Below are 14,554 nucleotides of genomic sequence, written 5' to 3' on the forward strand. Positions count from 1 at the left end.
TCAGTAACATGAATTTCCTAATAGTGGAATTTACCCTTGGATCACGAGGTGGTTCTATGTATGTATGTATGTGTTTATATATATATATATACATTTGACTTCCAAGAGCCTGTGTTGGTCTATAGTTAGTCAGCACTCTGGCTGAGTTTCCTCACCCCTGGCCCTGAAGTAGCAATAGTTGCTGTCACCTTTGACACGTTTGTATTTCTGAAGAACAGGAAAATTTTACGTCATAACTCTATGTGTCAGGGTCTTGGACCTACCTAAAAAGGGAAAATGAGCCAAACACCAGTACCCATAGCTTTCTGCTTGCTGGGTGTGGACACCATGCGACCAGCTACTCAGTGTTCTCGCGGCCATGCGTTTCTCCGTCCTGACGAGAGGACGGACTGTGAGCCAAAATAAACCTTTCCTCAGAAGTCACTTCTTCAGGAGTTTGTCACAATAATGACACACACACACACACACACACACACACACACACAAAGCTAAGAAATTAAACCCCTATCAGCGATGCTTGTTAAAATGCTGTCCCGTCGTGCTATTTATCAGATTTTTAAATGATATTTTAATCCATATGGTTTTTAAATATTATGTGGAAATGTTTACTCAGAATTTTCATTTAAAAACTGGGTTTGGGGGCTGGAGAGATGGCTCAGTGGTTAGGAGCATTGCCCGCTCTTCCAAAGGTCCTGAGTTCAGTTCCCAGCAACCACATGGTGGCTCACAACCATCTGTAATGAGGTCTGGTGCCCTTTTCTGGCCTGAAGACATACACACAGAATATTGTATACATAATAAATAAATACATAAATAAATAAATAAATAAAAACTGGGTTTTGTATCTTAAGACATCTTTCTCATCTATGACAGAAAGCAAATTTGCTTGTGTTATTTTCTAAAATTTTATTCTTTAATGCTTTATGCTTGGATCTTTGATTGATACACTATCACTGTTAGCACAGAAATGGAACTTATGGCTAGGCATAGTGGTGCACGCCTTTAATCCCAGCACTCGAGGAAGCAGAGGCAGACAGATCTTTCTGAATATGAGGCCAGTCTCAAATCCCTCTCTCTCTCTCTCTCTCTCTCTCTCTCTCTCTCTCTCTCTCTCTCACACACACACACACACACACACACACACACACACACACACACACACACGCTGTTGCTGCTGCTGTTGTTTTTCAGCTGCTTTTCCAAGTTACATCATTTGTGACCCCATGCAGACAAAGTGAAGCTTTAGTGTGTTAGGTTGGGCTCAGTACGTACAGGGCTGTGCATGGACTAAGGAGAACTGAAAGCCAGAAACTTTTAAAATCTATTTATTTTTGTCTTTGAAGCAGGATCTTAGTATATAGCCCTGGATGGCCAGGACTTCTCCATGTAGACTAGGCTGGCTTTGAACTCACAGAGATCCGTCTACCTCTGCCTCCAAGTGCTGAGATCAAAGTGTGCCTGGCTGACAGCAGGAAGTTTTTAAAAACATTGAGAAATGTTCAGTGTGTTTTGTGAGCATAATTTTCTGAATATGTAAAATCCCGAAGGAAAAGAGCGGAAAGAAGATCAGGTCCACGGCCAATAAAAATATTCAAGACACAAAGCAGTGCACAAAGAGCCGGGGTCATGTTAGTAGGACCAATACGAAGTGTACGGAGCTGAAGGCGGGCTACCCACACGCTTCCCAGAGTCTTTAAGCGTCAGTGCGAGGAACTCCACCGTTCTGAGTCTCCAACCAAACAAGAGTGAACTGTAATCCGTTCTAAAGTGCAAACGCGGAGGGTGGCCTCTTTGGCTTTTAGAAAGCTACATTTAACAAATATTGTTTTCCCATTTTAGGCCAGGGACCATGTATTTCATCAGCGTGAGCCCACGGGACACTACGTGACATTTCTTTTCACGTTGTTGTATTATCTACATCTGGTCAACCGCCAAACCTCTTCCTGAAACACCTATGTTCCCCTAGGTGCCAGGAGATTCCCTCCGCCGATCAGCGAAGATGATGTATTGCCAAAATGTTAACCCGACTGCTGACCTTTCTTTTCTTAGTGAGAATCTGACTTTGAAAACTTGTCGGGTCGGATCCATTTTCTATAACTGATATCGTTAAAGTGCAAGGTTCTTAAGAAAATTTTTATGAAACGTGCCTTCTCAACTTGGAAGATCTGGATAATACTGAAAAGAGGAAATTCAACCTTTGACACTCAAGAAAGCAATTAAGTGCTTCAGAAATCATTTCAAGAAAGCCTAACTTGCCCGAGGTCCCAGGTCATATTAATACTGGGATGTGTTTACAGAGGGCCGCCTCCTGATAATAGCAGTAATAAGTCAAACACTTTGTTGCTAGGCTGGGTACTGGGGCTGCGGTAGTGAATCAAATCAAAGTTCTGCTCTCTTTAAGTTTACTCCCCATTGGGGAGGTAGTTACTGAGTAATATTTACACAACAAATCCATTCCTGAATGCTGACGTCAGAAGCAAGCATGGAGCAGTACTGAGGAAGTGTGGCCACAACCTTATATCTAAGGTCCGTCCAAAAGGTGCAAAGAGCATGGGGGAGGGAGGGGCAGAAGTGCCTTCTAGGCAGAAATCTCCAGGACAAGGCACTCAATTCAAGACAGACACAGTCTGCTTAAAGCACGGGAGGCTGCCAGGAGCATAGTACCATTGCACAGAGATGGTGGAGGCTGGAGGCAGGTTTGGCTGGGCTCAAGAAACCAGTGGAAGTAGCTTGGCTTCTATTTAGAATACAGAAGGAGCCAAAGGAAAAAAAAATTAAGTAATATGGATTTTCTTTTCTTTTTTCATTATTTTATTTTATTTTCATTTCCTCCCTTTCTTCATTTCCTACTCCTCCTCTTCTAGACAAAATTTCATGTATCCAAGACTGGTATCAAGGTTACTGTATAGAGGACCTTATAAAATTACATTTATTTATTCATTCATATGCCATGGCACCAGAGGACAATTTGTAGGAGCCACAATTCTCCTTTCACTATGTGGGCCCCAAGCTTTGAACACAGGTGAGCATCCTTAGCCACTGTACCATCTTAGTGACTCAGCCTTGGACTTCCATCCTCCCAACTCTACGTCACAAGCGCTGGAAGGACAGTCTGCCACCATGCCCAGTTGTGGGATGCTGGGATTTATACCCAGGACTCTGTGGTTGCTGAACAAGGCCCCTACCAACAGAGCTGTGGGTCCTGGCCTTTCCAAAAACAAATAAACAAAAAACTAAAACTATGACTACCACACTAGAAACATCTAAAGGACAAGAATTAAAAAAATTATTTTTTAAATTAATGTGCAAGTGCCTGTGTGGATTTAAGTTCTCTCTCTCCCTCTCCCTGGGAGTGCGTGTGCGTGCATGCGTGCGTGTGTCCACAGAAACTAGAAGAGGGTGTCAGATCCCCTGGCACCAGAATTACAGGTGGCTGTGAGCTGCCAGACGTGGGTGCTTGGAGCCAAGCCCAGGTCCTCTGCAAGAACAGCATGCACTCTTAACTGCTGAGCCAGCTCTAGCCCTCAGGTCAGACTCTTAAGGGAGTGAGGACAAGGATGGTGATAGCAGCCGCATGGCTTTGGCCGCTGGAGGCTTTTCCAGTAGTTGTTTGGAAATGATTATCTTCCTTTTATAGGTGAGTGAGTAGCTCAGAGGGATGGTCTGGCAAAGGCTACACTGATAATAGTAAGTGAAGCCAGATCTGATGTCAAGATCTTTTCCTTAGGATACGGGGAACAGTGATAGAATGGGGTGATGCTAAAGCCTCAAGTTCCAGTTCACTACTGTGCCGAGCTTTGTGCTCTGTCATGGGAAGAAGATGCACGAGTCTGCGATAGGATCTCTGTTGAAAGGAGCTGCAGGCTTGCTTTTCGTCCTGCCCAGCTCCCGCCACCGGCTAGCTTTACCCGAAATAACAACACACAAACTATTCTTTTAAACACTGCTTGGCCCATTAACTCTAGCCCTTACAGGCTAATTCTCATATCCCGATGAACCCATCTCTAATAATCTGTGTAGCATCAGTCTTACCGGGAAGATTCTAGCCTACGTCCATGCTGGGTCGGAGTTCATTGCATCTGCCTCAGAGAGCAGAGCTATCGCGTCTGCCCGGGAGAGGGGAGCATGGCGTCTCTGAGCTCACTTCCTCTTCCTCTCAGCATTCTGTTCTGTTTACTCCTCCCACCTATGTTTTAACCTATGAGGCCAAGCAGTTTCTTTATTACTTAACCAATGACCTTCCTCCATCAGACCTCAAAAACCCGTTGCTAGTTCACAGAAAAAGACAGTGTCCCCACCTCCCCCCAATGACCCACCCGAGTTTTATTTGTAAAGCTGTGATAAAATATTCCCACAAAAAGCAATGTGGAGAAACAATGGTTTTCCTTCAGCTCACACTTCCAGGTCATGGAGTCCATCACCGTTGGGAAGTCAAGGCAGGAACTTCCAACAGCTCCTCACATCACCTCCACAGCCAGGAGAAGAAAAACAAATGCTTACATATTTGCTTGCTTGTACTCAGCTCAGTTCCTCCACTCCTGTACCTGTTCAGGACACCCTGCTAGGGAATTGTGCCACCCACAGTGGGCTAGATAGTTTTACATCCGTTAACGCAACTGCGACCATCCCCCATAGACATCCATCCAGTCTGGCCCACTGCACACAATCCCTTATTTGGGTTCTTTTCAGAATGGTTGTGGGTTGTGTCAAATAAAGACCATCACACAGTCCCAGCTGGGAGAAAGGAGAAGAAACCGGGACCATGGCTGTTTTCTCACACAGTATGACATCATCGCAGGACTGTAATGACGCAGAGCGGCCTCTCACACAGCCCTCTGCTCTCTGATATAGTGGTTTCACTTCTTTTTAGTAGAAGATGGAATAGAGGATGTATGGGATGGGAAGACTGAAGTGAAAGGAAGCTTCCCATCTGAGCTGAATTGCTTTCTCTTTCCTTCCTCCCACCACTCCAAAATTTCCCTCTCCCTGGAGAAAGCTGACAAATCAGAGTGTCAAGAAGATCCACTCAGAGAGGGTCCGGTGGCCTTACAACTGGGAAGATTTCTTTAAAGCCTTTAAAGTGGGGTGGGGAGGTGGTTGCATGCACCTTTAATCCCCAGCACTCCAGAGGCAGAAGCAGCTGGGTCTCTGTGGGTTTGGGGCCAGCCTGGTCTAAAGAGCCAGTTCTAGGACAGGTTTCAAAGCTACACAGAGAAACCTTGTCTCAAAAAACCAAAAGAAAAAGAAAGAAAGAAAGAAAGAACGAAGAAAGAAAGAGCCTTTAAATTGAGAGACACTCAGTGTTTTTTAAATTATCTTTTTTACACACACACACACACACACACACACACACAGTCTCTCCCTCCCTCCTTCCCATCCTCTCTCTCTCTCTCTCTCTCTCTCTCTCACACGCATGCACGCACGCGTAGACTAACTGTGTGTGGGTACCCAAGGAAGTCAGAAGAGGGCATCATCAGTTCTTTTAGAGCTGGAATTACAGGCAGTTGCGAGCTGCCTTACATAGATCCTGGAAACCGAACTTGGGACTTCCGGAAGAGTCTTTTAACCACCGAACCATCTCTCCAGCCCCAGCCCTTTCTGTCTGTGAATCTCTGCTGTGCTTTTCTGTTCTCTGGATCCAGGGTTCCCCAGTCACTTTCACACCTGCCAGGACGGGCTCCGCCAGCTTGTGTCAGTTCCCTCCACACCCTCTACCTCTGACAGGACAGACTCGTCTTCCTCATGGCCCACCTGCTCTCACACCTGTACGCCTTTGCCCACCTGCTCTCACACCTGTACACTTTTGCCCACCTGCTCTCACACCTGTACACCTTTGCCCACCTGCTCTCACACCTGTACACCTTTGCCCACCTGCTCTCACACCTGTACACCTGCTCTTGCCTGAACGTTTCAATTTGACCCTTGGAACATAATTCAGATGTTTATCTCCCTAACAGCCTACAATTTCTTACTTGCTTATCTGCCCCTTTCATTGGGAGCCTGGGCTGTGCTGGCGTCATCGTCATTTTCCAGGGAACTATCGTAGTAGGTACTTAGTACATATTCTGTTATTTGGAAGATTGCTTGTAAAAACCTCCACGGACTGCTTAAGACAGGTGTCACCTACCGAAGACAGATAGGACACCACCTAAACCACAAAGGTCTACAGAGCAGGGCAGATGGAACTTGGGGTTGAAGCTGTACCAACCCGGTGCCACTCCGTTATCTTTGACCTGTAGAGTGATGGTTTTATCCATCTTAGCCTAATGGAACTCACACTTCTTGTTCCTGGGTAACAATTCTTCCTAAAGTATTTAAAGTAGCTGACCTTCTGACTGGACCATGTTCTACTATCTTAGGTAGACCATTCAAATTATTCGGTTCAGGACGTCCCTTTATTTCTTGTCTTCCCCTCGAGCCCCACCCTGTATGCTGTTTGTTGGATGTTCCCTATGTGGTGGGTGCATTAAATCTGTAGTGATTTTGAATCCCTCTCTCCCCCCATGCGCCACTGCCCCCTCTTGGTCCTTTCAGTGTTTCTGTTAGGTTTCCCATCTTAAAAGCGAGGAGAGTGCATTTTGCGATGTGTGCCTTGCTTCCTGTCTCCCAGAATCCCCTTTCACACCTGCCCCCCCCCGGCCCCCTCTCACCCTAAAGATGCCATCCTGGCCTCTTCCATCTACTATTAGCTCCTGCACACAGGAGGAGGCAAGCGACTCCAAACTGGTGCTTGCTTTCTTTTGTTTTTATGTGCTCAGAAAGCTGTCCGTCCTGGAAGGAAGTTGTGTGTAATAGTACGAAGGGTGTGTGTGTGTAACAAAAAGATCTTTGGCTTTCGTTTAAGTCTGAAGGACAAAGCCAGTTTTTCTTCTATATTTAGAATAGGTTTTAAATAAAACTTAACAAGTAAATACATAAAATGACTTTTATAAAAATTCAAAATGAATATGAACGATGCAATGAATACCACTTTTCTGTGTTTGTATCATTCATTGTCTCTCTTTTTCCATGCCCAACCAGGAACACACTTTAAAATCTACACAATAGAAATATAATTAACACTTGAATAAGTACTGTGTGACAAGAGTGCTTTACATGGTTAGCTATATAATATATATAATCAGCACTCGAATAAGTACTGTGTGACAAGAGTGCTTTACATGGTTAGCTATATAATATATATAATCAGCACTCAAATAAGTACTGTGTGACAAGTGTGCTTTACATGGTTAGCTATATAATATATATAATCAGCACTCAAATAAGTACTGTGTGACAAGCACTTTGCTGAGTGCTTAGCATAGTTAACTTGGTTATCATAGCAATCTCACCGGGAGTGAAGAAAACGAAGCACAGACCTGTAAGTCCTTTCCCAAGGTACAACAGCTAAAAGCCAAGCAAACACTTTAAGGAAATGGGTGGAGTGACCCAACCCTGTTACATTCCAGATCTCCCTCACCAGCTGCACATCTCAACAAACTTCCTCTTCCAGTCTGGGTCTACGCTTTTCTAGGTAAGCAAAGGGTTTTGCTGCTAAGAAAACAAAAGCTGGAAGTTTGGAAAGGTGTCTTTAGCTCAGTGTCATCTGGATCATTTGACCCCAGGAGTGAGGGTCATATTCAAGATTCAGGGGGTCATGGGGTCTAGTCTCCGTAGAGAGCAGATTTAGCAGTCTACGAAGAGAAATCTATATGCTGTGGTTAGAAGAGGGAGCTCTCAAGATATTTCAAGGCAGAAAACCTTTTTCTGGAAAAAGTAGCATTTCATAGAACCCTAGTGAATAAACAAATAGCAAGATCATTGATTTATTAAGAAGTGTGTGGTTTCTTAGTTTAAATTCATGTTTGGTCAATGTAAATCAATTAGGCAAAAAATTGTTTCCAGCACAATAGTGAATTAGTTACCATGGAAACCTTCCTGACGAGCATGCTGAAACTAAAATGCACAGGCAGGCCTGGGAGATGACTTGGTGGTGAGGAGCACACACTGCCTTTGCGGAGGCTCTGGGTCCGTTCCCGGTACCCACGTGTGGATACACAACTGTCAGTAACTCCAGTTCCTGGGGACCTAACACTCTTTTGTGCTCCAGAGGCACCAGATATGAATGAGGTACATATACATACACGCAAATGAAACATTCATACACATAACGTAAAAACGAAGAAGAATCAAAGAAAGAGTTAAAGGCTGTAGTGGTGCACAACAGCAATCTCAGAACTCTGGGGGAGGGAGCCGGAGGATCTCAAATTTGAGGCCAGTCTGGGCTGTAGTGTCCTGGACAATGGCGAGCAGACGAACTCGGTGTCTTCTAAACTCATCTTTATGTCTCAGAGAAAAGCTAGACAGTTACTCAAAGGGCCAAGGTTGGGGGATAAGGTCCAGAACGGGCCTAAGATGGAGCTTCTAACAGGAAGTTCATGCCTAGAACAAGAGTTCTCAGGCGACTGCGTTCAGATCAAAGACTGAAATAGATAAAGTCGGAACAATAAGGCGACAGCTACGAAGCCTGTCTCAACCAGATCCCTTTGAGAATTTGTTTTCTTCTGGTGAGTCAGGCCCCACATGAGTGTGCATTCTGACATCATTCTGTCCCTGCGCTTCCAAAATATTAAATTAGAGAATTAAATGCAAAGCAGTTTTAGTATAGCAGTGTCCTAAAACAAATGGGAACAGCAAAGGCAGAGCTAAAGACATTAGCCAGGCTGAAAACCACAGCTACTCCATAGGAGTTCTGGGGCAAGTGGATATTCTATAGTCAACATTTACAAAGGAAGAGTTCTGATGATGGTGAGAGCCCACAGAGAAAAGGAGCTGAGAACAACCACAAACGCCTCATTTTTTGGAACAGTCTGGAAAGTCATGCAAAAATAACTGGCTTTAATCTGTTTATCAAGTATTATCGAAGAAATAGAAAACAGGAACTTGGAATAAAAGCGGCACAGAAGCTAACACTGTGTCAGTTAAGAAGCAGATCCAACACAGGTGGAGCAAGCCCGTGACCTAGGAAACAGATGAAAGCGTTTGCTCAAATGCAATCCAGAGGCACCACCAGATGGGGCATGTGAAAGAGAGAGGAGGAAATTTGGAGGGTAGATGAGACCGTCTAATGCACACCCAAAGGAGCAACATTGAAGATAGAGTGGATGAGAACGTTTCAGAACTTTTTGAAGGCAACAATTCACAGATCCAAAGATCCCAAAGGATCTTGAGCAGAGAGGAAGAGGGGGAGGAAGGACTCCATAGCTTGTTTTTGTTGTTGTTGTTACTGTTTTTTGTTTTTTCTTAAGACAGGTTTTCTCTGTGTAGCCCTGACTGTCCTAGAACTCATAGAGATCAGCCCGCCTCTGCCTCCTGAGTGCTGGGATTAAAGGTGTGGGCCACCACTGCCCAGCCCATAGCTTGATTTATCACTTGTGAAACTGATGAATATTAAAAAAGGAGATTCTAAGGTTAGTTCTCAAAGTCAACAGAAATATTTGTGAGAACATAAAGTCTACAGCAGGCTTCTGGGTGGATGATTATGGCTTGTGTTAGCCCTGAATCTTACTGCTAACACCCGATAGTTGCAGGCACGGTCTAGTAAGCACAACAGAGGCTGCAGCGATGGCCTGAACACCATGTTTTGCTGACGAGGCACACGACACAGTGAGCTAGAGTCTGCTGGACCTGGGCCAGGACTCAGGTCGTTCAACTCAGCTTCAAGGGCAGTCAGTCGTTGGAAATATTTTGCTCCTGTTCTCCTGGTATTTCTTTAGTATGTTTAGCAAAAGCAAAGAAAGAAACAAAATGTGAGGAACATTACAGTTTAATATATCAGGACTTTTTTTTTTTTGGTACCGTTCTTATTTCGTGTATGGGATTTAATAGTTGGCCACATTGCTAGTTTCTAGAAAGACTGTGCTCTGCTGCTCACCCTGTTCACGGTGGTAGGGAGTGAAGCCTTGACTGGTTTCCTTCTAGTGTGGAAGAAGGTGTAAGGTAGGAGAGGAAGGTCGTAGACACACGTTTAGAGCTCAGGCACAGAAAGTTTGGCACAACATTGGCTGGAAGGCAACAGACAACAGGCAGGAGACACCTCAGTGTATACAAAGGCTTTGCTGAGAACTAAATGTACAGGGAAAGGGGAGCCAAGCCGTAGTGTGGCTTTTGAATCAGTCAGATCAGTGAACAGAGATAGGGGCAATCTGATTTGCTTTACTTCAGCTCACGTTAGAACTGGTGTGGCCCGCTGACTAAAATGTTTACGTCAAAGACCCACAAGGAAGACAGTTTACAAGGGAAAGGAACGGTGACTTCAAGATGTATCACTCTGCTACTTCTTTGCAGAGAGAAAGTCTCATATGCACTCACCACAAAGCGTTTCTTGTTCTTAGCTAATGTACCACACAGATAGCCTACCAGGTTTGAGGACATCTGCAGCTGGCAGCAATACAGTCAAAAGAGATTGCTTAACTGAGGATGAGAAGTTGCTCACCGACGTGAGCCTGGACACGGTACCGAAGTTTCTGCAGAATGTACAGTTCCCGATTCTCACAAGAATAGCTTTCCTGGCAGGGCCCTGACTTCCATCGGCTGGTTTGTTGTTTGTTTTTGAAGGGAAGCATGAGATTTTCCAGACTGCAACACTTTGGATTTGGAAGCTCGGCCTCAAAGTATACTGTCTCTTTAAACCGATTCTCTCGTAAAGGAGCAGACTTGTTTGGGCCCGATGCATTTCTCAGTGACACAAAACACTGAATAAAAAGAAGTTTGTTTTTCTCTAGATACCACGGGCTTATATTTAGAGCCAGTAAAAGTATCACTAACTCCATTCTTGGCATAGAGGATGCTCCAAGACGCTTCTAGAACAGACCCTATTCACTTGTAGGTATCATTTAAAGGCAACCTTAGAGAACAATAAGGACCAGCAAGAGGAGTCCGTGAAAGGGTAAGGCATGTGTTTATAGAAATGAGGAAAGAAGATGCTAGACTTTAGCATTTCAGACCCAAAGAAGGAAGCTCAAAGTAGTAAATACAATAGCAAAATTGCCCTGGTGGAAATGTGCCAACACCATTTAAAAAGTTTATATAAACATATCATATGCCTTTCTCTGTTTTCAAGCCAGGCAGATTAGTTCACATCTGTGACCCCAACATTCAAAAAGATTAGGCAAGAGGATTGCCACAAGTTCAAGACTAGCATGGGCTACATAGTGAATTATGACCAGCCTGGGTTACATAGAGAGACACTGTTTCAAAAATAAAGCAAATATGTGTGTGTGTTCTGATGTAAATGTGTGTGTTTTCACACACACTGCAGGAAGTCAGCTGCAGTGCTGGCTGGTTAACTAAAAGCAAGGCTCAAAAATGGGCTTTGCCTGCGTTTCAGAAAGAATTTATCATTTAATGCATATGTTTTATGTGTACCACATGCACACCGTGCCTGAGATTCATGTACATCACATGCATGCAGTGTCTGTGGAAGCCAGAAGTGGGGACCAGATCCCCCAGGGAATTGAGTTATAGACAGTTGTGATTTGTCATATGGGTGCTGGGAACCCAACCCGGGTTCTTTGCAACTCAGCCAGTGTTTGTAAACACCGGGCATCTCTCTACCCCAGTGCCGGGACTTGCTATGAGGATAACACTCCCAGCAAGAGGTGAAGCTGTCCTTGATGGGGTGTGAGGGAGAAAACTAGCTGGCTGTAGGGACTCACTCTGTAACCAGCCAATCAGCTTGAGGTGCTTAAGTGTCACATGTGTGATTTGGTTTATCAAATGTGGTAAAGCAAACAAAGCAAATATTTATTAAATAAATTTCATATCACCCCAACAGTATCGCAACTGTGAAAATTAGTGGGGCAGATTATGATCTATTTGTAACAACTTGACAATAACTCTAAATTTCCTTAACGTATAATACCTTCAAAAGTCTAAACATTCATTGTTCTTGTTTTTTTTTTTAATTGTGGGATTACAGTAACCCTCTTCTTTTTTTAACTTTATTTTTATTTATTCCTTGTGTCTTTCACATTATGCCTCCCACAACTTAAGAGAGATAAAGGGGGTGGGAAGGGAGAGGTAGTGAGAGAGAAATGGAAAATCAGGTCATAGAAGCGTCAGTGTGACACAGTGAGTCACGCAGTAAATCTCTTTATCTGTACATTTTTACATGCAGCTGTTCATGGCAAAGAATTACCGCTGTGGTTCCAGGTCCCTGATCTCTGCTCCACCTCCGACACTGGGCCCTCCCTGGGACTCACACCATGGAGGTCCATGGAGATCCTGCAGCCCTCCTAACTCTCTTCTTTAAAAAGAAAATCCTACTCCAGCAGAACATTTGAGTGAGGGGTTATGACAAGATCTCACTCTGTGGCCCGGGGTGACTCTCAGTCCTCCTGTTCCCACCCAAGTGCTGGGATTAAAACCCCGCTGCCACACCCAGCAGGAGAATATTTCTAAAAGTGCTTGGATCAACTGTTTCCCTCTGAAACACAGGCGCAATGTGCGACCTAGCTTCTTTCACTAATGTTTTCTTCCCGTATTAGCATTGCTTTGCAACGAGGCCATGGTGCAGGAGTGCTCTGTCCCCAAACTCAATTCTAGAGGAGACTTTCTTCTCTCTTTTTTTTTTTCTTTAAAGTGTGTTTAATGCAAGTCTGGGGTGGAGGGGGGGAACGAAACAATATTCCTCAGACTGGCAGAACATGTTTTCAGGCAAGGTATCAGAATAAGTAAAATAAGATAGATAGGGAAAAAAACCCACAAGCATTGACAAGTTTGGGTGGGGTAGACCTGGCATTTTTATGTATGACTGTAGAAGTACATATTGCCACACCACCTGTGGAAAGCAGCGTGGCCTTTCCCGACAATGCTCGACAAATGTACCGTCCTGGCCCAGAAGGTATGCACGCAACACTGAGGCCCAAAAACATTCACCAGAAGGTCCGCAGGAACGCTGTGAGCGGTCTAAGTAGGGAATAGCATATATGCCCATTCATGTTGTGCCAGATTTGCTGTGCTGGATTTATTTAGGGGAATTCTAATCAGTGATGTGAAGTTAAAAGCTTCTGCTACCAAGCAGTGGTGGTGCATGCCTTTAATCCCAGCACTCAGGAAACAGAGGCAGGTGGATCTCAGTGAGTTCGAGGCCAGCCTGGTCTATAAGAGCTAGTGCCAGGACAGGCTCCAGAACTACTGAGAAACCCTGTCTCGAAGAACAAACAAACAAACAAGCTTCTGCTACTTGAACAAAAAACAAAACTGCATCTTAGAAACATGATGTTGAGGGAAAGGCAGGATGCAAAGTACGTATTGTTCAAAACTACAGATGTAATACTGTTGTATATTGCTTAGTGATGGGGACACATCCCCAGTACATCACTGTGTAACTATTGTAGGGTGTAGAACACAAACTGAGATGGCTCGTGTACCACATTGGTGCTATAATCGCATAGGATCACTGTTGTGGTCTGTCATTGACTGAAGCATCATTGTGCACAGAGGACCATATATGACATCGGGAAATCTGATAATGGTTACCTCTGAGATGGAATAATAGAGGGGTGAGTGGGGAGACTTGAGGTGCAGTAGTAGATATAAAATTACATAGGTCTGTATAGTTCATGACAGTTCATTAAACAAATAATTTGTTCAATTTTGTGCTTATTCTGTATCTTTGTTAAAGATTATTAAAATACCAGTTTATTGTTGTTGTCATTAAGGGAGCAAGAATGTCAGTAGATTCTAAAATACATAGGTTCTACACTCATGGTTTTCTTGGTTAGAATCAATAAGAAAAATTAAAGTAATTCTTAAGAATTATTATTCAGTTAACATAAATTAAGTAACTTAAAAATAAATTTTAAATTAAGGGAACTATCTGAACTAATGATAGGAAATAGTTGACAGGAAAGACAAAACCCTCTTTTCTATTAGTCCGAAAATGAGCTACTTATATGCTTGATTAAACACTAAGTTTTCTGACTTTAAAGAACTGAAAGTTAATCATATTTAAGGGAATAGCTGAGGTGTCTATTAGGCTATGGCAGAATCCTCGGAGCAGCTTTCCATGGCTTCAGCTGCCCTTCTTAGGTGTAAGAAGCCACTAAAAACAAAAGCAAAATGGGAGAGATGGCTCAGTAGGTGAGGACCTCTGTTGTGCAAACCTGCGAGGACTGAGTTTGAATTCCTGGCAGTCATAGAAAAGGCCAAGTGAGGTCACTTGTTCCTGCAACTCCAACACTATGGGGGACAGAGGTAGGAGAATTCCTGGGGCTTGTGACTGCCAGAGTAACTCTAGGTTCATGTCAGGGTATAGTGATATTTTGTTTGTGTTTTAACAAATAAAGCTTGTCTGAAGATCAGAATGCAGCGCCAAGCCACTAGAGGCCCAGGAGTGGTGGCACACACCTTTAATCCTAGGACTCTAGGACTCGGGAGACCGAGGCAGAGGGATCTGTGTTAGTTCAAGGCCACCCTGGGCTACTCGGAGATTGAATTTGTCTAAAAGAGAAACAGAACTCACACAAACGTGATCCCAGCACTTGGGATCACATGTCCTTAATCCCAGCAC

General features: G+C 44.0%; 1 protein-coding gene across 1 annotated transcript in view; it reads right to left on the minus strand.

The window, feature by feature from the left end:
• Il33 (interleukin 33) overlaps positions 1-14,554 on the minus strand; it is a 40,587-nt gene that overhangs the window by 18,981 nt on the left and 7,052 nt on the right. The window lies entirely within an intron of this gene.

This window comes from Microtus oregoni, unplaced genomic scaffold, assembly GCF_018167655.1.
Source record: "Microtus oregoni isolate MIOR12 unplaced genomic scaffold, Mior012 000012F_ref0000307, whole genome shotgun sequence".
In the NCBI taxonomy this organism is placed as follows: Eukaryota; Metazoa; Chordata; class Mammalia; order Rodentia; family Cricetidae; genus Microtus; species Microtus oregoni.